Source organism: Ascaphus truei, chromosome 2, assembly GCF_040206685.1.
Source record: "Ascaphus truei isolate aAscTru1 chromosome 2, aAscTru1.hap1, whole genome shotgun sequence".
In the NCBI taxonomy this organism is placed as follows: Eukaryota; Metazoa; Chordata; class Amphibia; order Anura; family Ascaphidae; genus Ascaphus; species Ascaphus truei.
Window position 1 is genome coordinate 190,631,941 of NC_134484.1, and position 8,665 is coordinate 190,640,605.

The 8,665-nt window shown below is 44.7% G+C and overlaps 1 long non-coding RNA gene across 1 annotated transcript in view; it reads left to right on the forward strand.

Annotated features, from left to right (window-relative positions):
- The window catches only part of LOC142488624 (uncharacterized), a 65,287-nt gene extending 60,839 nt beyond the window's left edge, over window positions 1-4,448 (forward strand). The window contains exon 3 of the long non-coding RNA XR_012799540.1: window positions 4,371-4,448. This is a non-coding gene — a long non-coding RNA (uncharacterized LOC142488624). The remainder of the gene's footprint in view (window positions 1-4,370) is intronic.
- The last annotated feature ends 4,217 nt before the right edge of the window (window positions 4,449-8,665 follow it).

Below are 8,665 nucleotides of genomic sequence, written 5' to 3' on the forward strand. Positions count from 1 at the left end.
CGTAAATGGGCTGCAACTTCCGAGTAGTTGGGGATGAACCGCCGATAGTACCCTGCTAAACCCAGCAGAGAGCGTACCTGCGTTTTTGTTTGGGGGGTCGGAACTTCTTTCAGGGCAACTACCTTGTTGGAAAGTGGCTTTACTTTTCCACCTCCCACTGCATACCCTAAGTATTTGGTTTCCGCCTTACCTAAGGCACATTTCTTAGGGTTGGCTGTGAGCCCTGCCTCTCTTAGAGATTTGAGGACCGCTTTCAGCCTATTTAGATGGGCCCGCCAGTGTTTACTATTAATGACAATGTCATCTAGGTAGGCTGCGGCATAAGCCCTATGAGGTCTCAGCACTTTATCCATGAGCCTCTGAAACGTGGCTGGGGCTCCATGCAGTCCAAATGGCATTGTCACAAACTGGTATAAACCCATGGGAGTGGCAAAGGCTGTTTTGCATTTGGACTTTTCCTCTACAGGTATTTGCCAGTATCCTTTTGTTAAGTCCAGCGTGGATATATATATTCTGCGTTACCAAGGGCGTCAATTAACTCGTCCACCCTTGGCATCGCATATGCGTCAAACTTGGATACCGCATTGACCTTTTGGAGGTCCACACAAAATCTTACCTTCCCATCGGGTTTAGGGACCATAACTAGCGGACTACACCATTCACTGCATGATTCCTCAATCACGCCTAAGTGTAGCATTTCTTGTATCTCCTTCTCTACCAGGGCCTTACGGCTTTCAGGCAACCTATAAGGACGGGAACATACTTTTACCCCAGGTGCTGTCTCCATCACATGTGAAACTAAATTAGTTTGCCCTGGTAAATCAGAAAAAACATAATTGAATTGTGTAATTATTTCTAACAAGTCCCCTTTTTGTTCAGAGGACAATTGTCTACCCATTGGGACTTCCTCGTCACCACAGATGTTCCCCCGTGGGGGCTGAGGACCCAGGTCCGTTTCCTCCTCCACCGGGTAGATGAATAGAGACCGCTGCACCTTCCAGGGTTTCAGCAAGTTCACATGGTAAATTTGTTTACCCTTCATGTACCCTGGTTGAGAATCTCGTAATCCATATCATCCATGCGGCAGAGTACTTCGAATGGGCCCTGCCATTTGGCTAGGAGTTTGCTCTCACAACTGGGTAACAATAACATCACCTGGTCTCCCGGGTGAAACACTCTCATACGAGCATTTTGATTGTAATGTCTCTCCTGACTGTCCTGGGCTGATCTAAGATTCTCCCTAGCAAAATGGCCGACCACATCTAGGCGCTTCCTAAGGTCCAATACATATTGCAGAGTATTCTTATAAGGGCGTTAATGGAAATCAAAATACCCGGGCGCTACCTGTGTATATAATAAGTGCGGGATAGATGTAAAATAGCAACCTTAGAAGTAGGTAAGGTGGCCTCTGCTTCTTTTTCTCCTCCTGTAACTCAAACCCCAAACAAGGATCTACCCAGGATCCTTATGAGTGGAGGAAAACAAGAGAAAGAGATGGGGGAGCACAGGTGGGAGGGTGAAATGGAATAACAGTGTTGTACAGGTTTGTTGGACTCTGAAGCAAATAAAGGTGGGGTTTTAAAGTGTGCAATAAATCTTAACACTCACTGCCTCAGGATATCTTGTTGCATAGTCAACTTTTACGAGAATAAACCTCTGTCCTTTCGCAGAAGGTTCTATAGGTCCTACCAAGTCTACTCCAATTCTCTCAAAGGGAACTGACAACAAGGATAGAGGAACCGAGGGGGCTGGTTTTTGTCCCTTCGGACTAGTTAGCGGGCACTCAGGACATGCCGCACATAACTTAGCAATATCACTATGCATCCCTGGCCAATAGAATCGAAACGAAATACGGTCCAAGGTTTTATCCCTACCATGGTGACCACCCCAAGGGACAGTATGGGCTAGGGTGAATACAGATTTAACAAACGCCTTGGGAACCAATATCTGTCTGGTGACCTCCCCTGTTTGTGTCTGCCTATTCACCCTATACAGGATATCATTTGACAATTCAAAATGGGGGAATACTATCACCCCTGTGCATTCGATATCTGCTCATCAATTTTTACCACTTTATCATATTGTCTAGCAAGGACTGGTTCTTCCCTTTGCCTCTGGCGAAAATCAGGGAGGTATCGGTCTGGTAAATCTCCAGGGCCCATATCCCCATCCTTTTTGGCCATCCCCACCCTTCACTTGTGACTTCTGGCTACTAGTACGGTCACCTTGAGACCCAGATTTATGCAACCAGGCTTGTTTGTCAGAGCGTCTCTGCTTTCGAGTCTTTGGAACCCTGTGTCTACTGGGGAAAAGGTCTGCCGAGAAGGGGAACAGTTTACAAGGGTTCTCCTGAGCCATAGAATATGGCTCCTCGTGAGAGACTGGAGCCATTAGGTCTGAAAAGAAAGGCCAGTCCCGACCGAGCACAACGGGGGAAGGGAGCCAAGGAGCGACTCCTGCTTTGAGGTAGGCCTCCTGATCTTTTACCGGTAGCCGGATTTTGGCCGTCGGATACCGTTTTACATCGCCGTGTATACATTCTATACTCCATGGGGAGTCAAAGGAACACACGTCAGGCGGTAACAGTTCCTGGAAGACCAAAGTTTTCCCAGAGCCTGAATCTACAAGGGCCTGGACGGTTTTACCCCCAATCTGGGATGGAAGTAGCCTGTGCTTGTAATTTTCTCCAGTGAATGCTGAGGCAACGGTCCTGCTGGAACAATCCACCTGTGGACAGTCAACATGCCGGTGGCCATGTTCTCTGCAGGCGGAGCATGGAGAGGGTTCCCTTGCATGAGGATGCCATGGATAGCGCTCCGCTGGACCGGATACTGGAGACCAGGCAACTGGTGGTTCCTGTGGGCGACGTCCTCGGAAGTTTACTCTCATTTGGCGACAAGCCGACATCAGGAAGTGGATGAGGGTCTCGGCGGTGCCCGGCATTTGGACCTCTCCCTTGTTGGAAGGACTGCTCCTTTCGTGGCACTTGGTGGTGCGTATGGAGGGGCCGTAGTTTCCCCGTTGGTCCGGTCTCCCTCTTTGGGCATCCGCAAGTGCCGGTAAAGCCGGATCCGTCGGGTCCAAGACACTCGCCTGGTCCTCGGCCCCAAGGAAGTTCTCGAGTCGGTTCCCCAAAGCCAGGGTATCAGCAGCATGGCATTTTACCCAAGAGCGTGCGGAAGGGGTTATTACTTGTAGGAATTATTCCAACACAACTTGTTCAAGAACAGTCTCCTTAGTGTGTTGCTCAGGTTGTATCCAGCGGTTACACAAGTCCAATAACTGCTGAGCTAGGACCCGGGGTCTCATCTTAGAGGTGTACTTCAGGTTCCGGAACTGCTGCCGGTAGGTCTCTGGGGTCAGACCTAAGCGATCCAGTATGGCGGCTTTTACTTGTTTGTAATCCATTGCCTGGTCTGCTGGGAGGCCCTGTTATGCGGCCTGGGCTTCTCCTATAAGGAGTGGGGCCAAAGCGATTGCCCAGCGGTCTGCAGACCAGCCCTGGGCTTCGGCAACCCTTTCAAATTCAGTAGAAAAGCCTCTGATCCTCATTCGGAGCCATTTTCCTCAGGAGGACCGGGGGTTTGTTCGCAAGTTCTGCACTGGCAGAACCCTGGAATTGGGTCAGCAGCCTGGCCATCCGCTCATCCTGTGCTGCCTGCTGCTGTGTTATGAGCTGGGTTTGCTGCTGCAATAGTCTTTCATCTCTCTCTGTCTGTAGTTGGGCCTGCTCGCACAGAAACTCTTTTTAAAAAAATTCCATTTTTTTTCCATTTTTGTGTGTGTGTCCCTTCAACTGCAGGGGCCTCTCAACATCCCGGCACTTCTGACACCATATGTTGCAGGGTACATGCAACCATACGCGGGTTTTCTTGATAAGGCTTATTTATTGAGCCTTAAAAATTACAGCACACAAAAACAAAACAGCTTCTTGTCAGCATACAAAAACAAAATAGCTTCTCTTCAGCATAGAAAAACAAGACAGCTTCTTTTCAGCATGCAGGACACAGACAGTTCATCAAACATGTACTTTGAAAACAGACCTTGTAGCAGTAATCTTACTTCAGCATTTCACTCCTGTCCCCTGACCAGCTAGCCTGCATGTGTGTACAGCCTTGGGGTTTTAAAACACCTTGATGAGGCAGCTGGGCTCAGACTAATTAACTCAGCTGAAAGTTAACCTCCTCACTGCTGCACACAGATAAGTCTGCCAGGCATACTGTATGGCTGGTGACGTTTATTTACCCTGTCACACCCTAACTCTTTTTTAATTCAATGTTAGTGAAGATGAGCCAAAGTGCACCATCCTTTACTGAATGGGAGCTTAGAATATTTATAAATAATGACATTTTTGCTTTTTTACCCCGCAGGTGATGCAGGATATGAATGCCGGACTTCTAGCCCCCTTCCCCACTCTTGTTCATCCTCAGACTCCAGCAGAGGTGTGGTGTAATGAGGTACACATACCCACGTGTTCTGTAATAGAGCAGGCATTTGTTGTGCTGATTAGTCACTTTATTTATTGATTTATTTACAAAATGTTTTACCAGGAAGTAATACATTGAGAGTTACCTCTCGTTTTCAAGTATGTCCTGGACATAGTTAAAATGACAAATAATACATGGTTACAAATACAGTTACATAAATTAACAGGGTATACATTATATACAATACATTGCATGCACAGTTAGAGAAGATGTATATTATAGGCTTATGTAACAGTTACAGACCAGATTAAAATGTGAGACAACTTTAGTTTTGAAACAACTTAAACTGGTGGTGGATGTGATAGTCTCTGGTAGGTTGTTCCAGTTTTGGGGTGCACGGTAAGAGAAGGAGGAGCGGCCGGATACTTTGTTGAGCCTTGGGACCATGACCAGTCTTTTGGAGTCGGATCTCAGATGATAAGTGCTGCATGTGGTAGGAGTGAGGAACTCGCTCAGATAGATGGGTAGCTTGCCCAGAAAGTATTTGAAGGCAAGAAAGGAAAGGTGAACTTTGCACCGAGACTCGAGTGATGACCAATCTAGTTCTTTGAGCATTTCGCAGTGATGTGTGTTGTAATTGCATTGGAGAACAAAACGACAAATTGAATTGTAGAGGGTGCCAAGTTTGCTAAGGTGGGTTTGGGGTGCCGAGCCATATACTATGTCTCCATAGTCTATAATTGGCATTAACATCTGCTGTGCGATGCGCTTTCTGACCAGCAGGCTTAGGGAGGATTTGTTATTGTAAAGTACACCTAGTTTGGCATAGGTTTTGGATGTCAGTGTATCAATGTGCCAGAACAAAATACTGATAAATAGCACTCACAAATCAGTAGTAGATATATGCAGTGCAGGGTGCCAAGGACAAAAGAGGACCCAATTCCTCTAATAATAATACAATAATGCAAACTATCCAGCACTCACTGTCTATAGAAATCATAAGTCAAAGATGGAATAATACCAAAAAATGTATAATTTAATGTATACACAAGAGAACTAAAAACCAAAACCACACACCACAACCACTAAAAAATGCAACATAATAGAAAAAAAAAACATAGGTAGTCCAGTGAAGGGATAGGGGGAGGAGGGAAACCAAAGGAGAAGGGGATAAGACAATACAATAATGGGTACAACAAGGGGAGACAGCACGGGGGGCAACGTTTTGGGGAACACCCTTCCGTCAGGCACGTTCCCCCTCGCTCCAAAGGAACAGAGGGGTACTTCTCTGCTGGTGTACACCAGCAGCTGTCTCATATATCCTTTAAGCAACCATGTCGCTAGCAGATGCCGTCATCTCATCCTTCTAATTACTCCCTATCTGTGCAGCGACTCACAGACGCCCCTGGCACATACAGTAAGAGGAGCAGGATCTTTGAACTTGCAGACAGATAACCTGTGGTTTGACCTTGGTCTTTACTACTGACTGTTCCTCTGGAAATCACATATACCCATTGCCATATAGCAAAGCTGATTTGTCCTTCTATTTGTGTGGGGGGTTGTTAAATTTTGTTTGGGACTTGATTATGTCTCTGTGTGTTGTGTGGACAGGGAAATACACCTCTATTCCTTTGGAGCGAGGGGGAATAAGCCTGACGACGGGGTGTTCCCCGAAACATTGCCCCCTTGCTGTCTCCCCTTGTTGTACCCATTATTGTATTGTCTTGTCCCCTTCTTTATACTTTATCCTTTAGGTTTCCCTCCTCCCCCTATCCCTTCACTGGACTACCTATGTTTTTTTTTTTCTATTATGTTGCATTTTTTAGTGGTTGTGGTATGTGGTTTTGGTTTTTAGTTCTCTTGTGTATATATTAAATTGTAAGTTTTTTGGTATTATTCCATCTTTGACTTATGATTTCTATAGACAGTGAGTGCTGGATAGTTTGGATTAGGGTATCAATGTGCATTCTGAATGTTAAGTGGGAGTCAAACCATATGCCCAGGTATTTAAAACTACTAACAGGAGTTAGGGTGGTGTTAGCGTTGGTTCTGATCTGGAGCTCAGTCACTGGAAGCTTTAAAATTTTATTCTTGGTCCCAAATACCATAGTTACAGTCTTGTCAGTGTTTAAAAACACTGGGAAATCCAGTTTTCTAGTCTCAAAAAGTCAGACTGAAGTATGTGTTGAAGGTCGGAGAGGCTATGGCTGTGTGCATATAGAATTGTGTCATCTGCATACACGTGTATTTAAGCTTCCTTGCAAGCTTTGGGAAGATCATTGATGAACACTGAGAAGAGTGGGGGCCCCAGAACAGAGCCTTGCGGGACGCCACAGGTGATATCCAGGGGTTTGAAGTTAGAGCTCGAGATGGACACATGTTGGGATTAGTGTTTTTGTCCCCACATTTGAAGATTGGGACAACTCTGACAGTTTTCCAGATCTTAGGGATATGGCCTGCAGACAGGATAAAGTTGACTATGGAAGCAATTGGTTTGGCAATTGCTGGGGCACCAAGTCTTAGGAACTTGGACTGTAGTAAGTCAGGTCCACATTGGCTGCTTAGTTTTAATTTGAGGAGCGCTTGTGTAATCTCCCTTTCGGATACGGGGTCAAATTGAAAATTGTGGGCAGTGTTGGGAGGGGGTGGGGCTATATGAGTACTCCCAGGATGACATTCAAGTTTGTGTTTGGGTTGCGTTTCGCTAATAAGTTAGTAACACACCCCACAAATATATATACATATATATATATATATATATATATATATATATATATATATATATATATATATATATATATATATATATATATATATATATATCAGTGTTCGACAAACCTATACATTTGCTCGCCCCGGGCGAGTGGATTTAACCCCCGGGCGAGTAAATATTGGCCCAAGCAGCACACGTTTGGTACTAGGTGGCGAGTAGATTTTTTTGTGTGGCGAGTAGATTTTTTGGTGATTTGTCAACCACTGTGTGTGTGTGTATATATATATATATATATATATATATATATATATATATATATATATATATATATATATATATACTTTAGGTGTTTAGAGAAATCTGGTGGTTTACAATATAGCAATCAATGCAAATTTGCCAGGGAACATACGATAGAGCTGGATAGCGCATAGGAGCAGTGTTCACTATGTGTATGCGCGATACAAGACATTAAGATAGTTAGATATCCCACCTGCTGTTGGAAAATCCAAGGGGGTAGACAAATTAAGAGCAAATGTATTGCCAACACATTTTGTGAGCTGTCCCGGGAAGGGTAGGCTGTCAGACTATGTAGTGCCTCAACTTCTCTGGTCAGCCTGCCAGGCCTCATTCTTCTGTTTGGGCTCCCTATGTCTCAGTCACCAATGCCAAGGACCATTCCTGGTGAGGACTGTGACCCCTTGCCTCAAAACTTCAATAGACTCCCAGTGTTGGTGCCACACATCGCTTCTTTTCATTTCTTCATATGTTTTCTGATGGATACGTAACATCTCCTGCTGATACAGAAATAATTGCTTTGTCTATGACCTGGCAACGTTGCTCTGTGGAGTGTTACTGTCAATCAGCTGGAGCAGGAATAGAAGCAGAAGTAGGGATGGCTACAGTCACTGGAGCAGTTGTGGGAGCAGGAGTGGCCCCAGGTCAATGGAGCGGCTACAGACAGTGGAGCAGAATTTCTTAAGCATAGTCTTTTTCTTATACACAATGTAAGAATAAAGAGGACTCATAACTTACTACTAAATGAATTCTAATGTATTATCTGTGCAAAGATTAACAAATTAATAATTAGGCAGGCAGGGACTTGAATGGAAAAAGTAAACACTTTTTGTCCAAAGAGGAGCAAAAGCTGTAAAAATACAAATAATAACTAATTAAAACTGCTAAATTCCAAATGCTAAAATAATTGATCTGATATTAGAGATTTGTTAAAAACGAACTGATTCAGAGCCCTTTGGGCTTTCAGAGAATGTAATTAAGACCAGCATATCCCACTGACCTGCCTACCAACAGTATGATGAACTTGTGGTTTAGTCAATCCCTGCCTCTTATGATAGGGTAAATACGAAAGGGTTCTAGAGTCGTGAGACCATTGGAATAGCAGTTTTAGAAAGAAAAAATAGGCACTCGTCACCAGTGTAAGGGTTAAAACAAATGAAAGTGGCATCTTGGAGAAGCGCAGTTGCATACCATTGGTAGGCTTGAAAGCCTTCAGTACCCACAAAGTTCA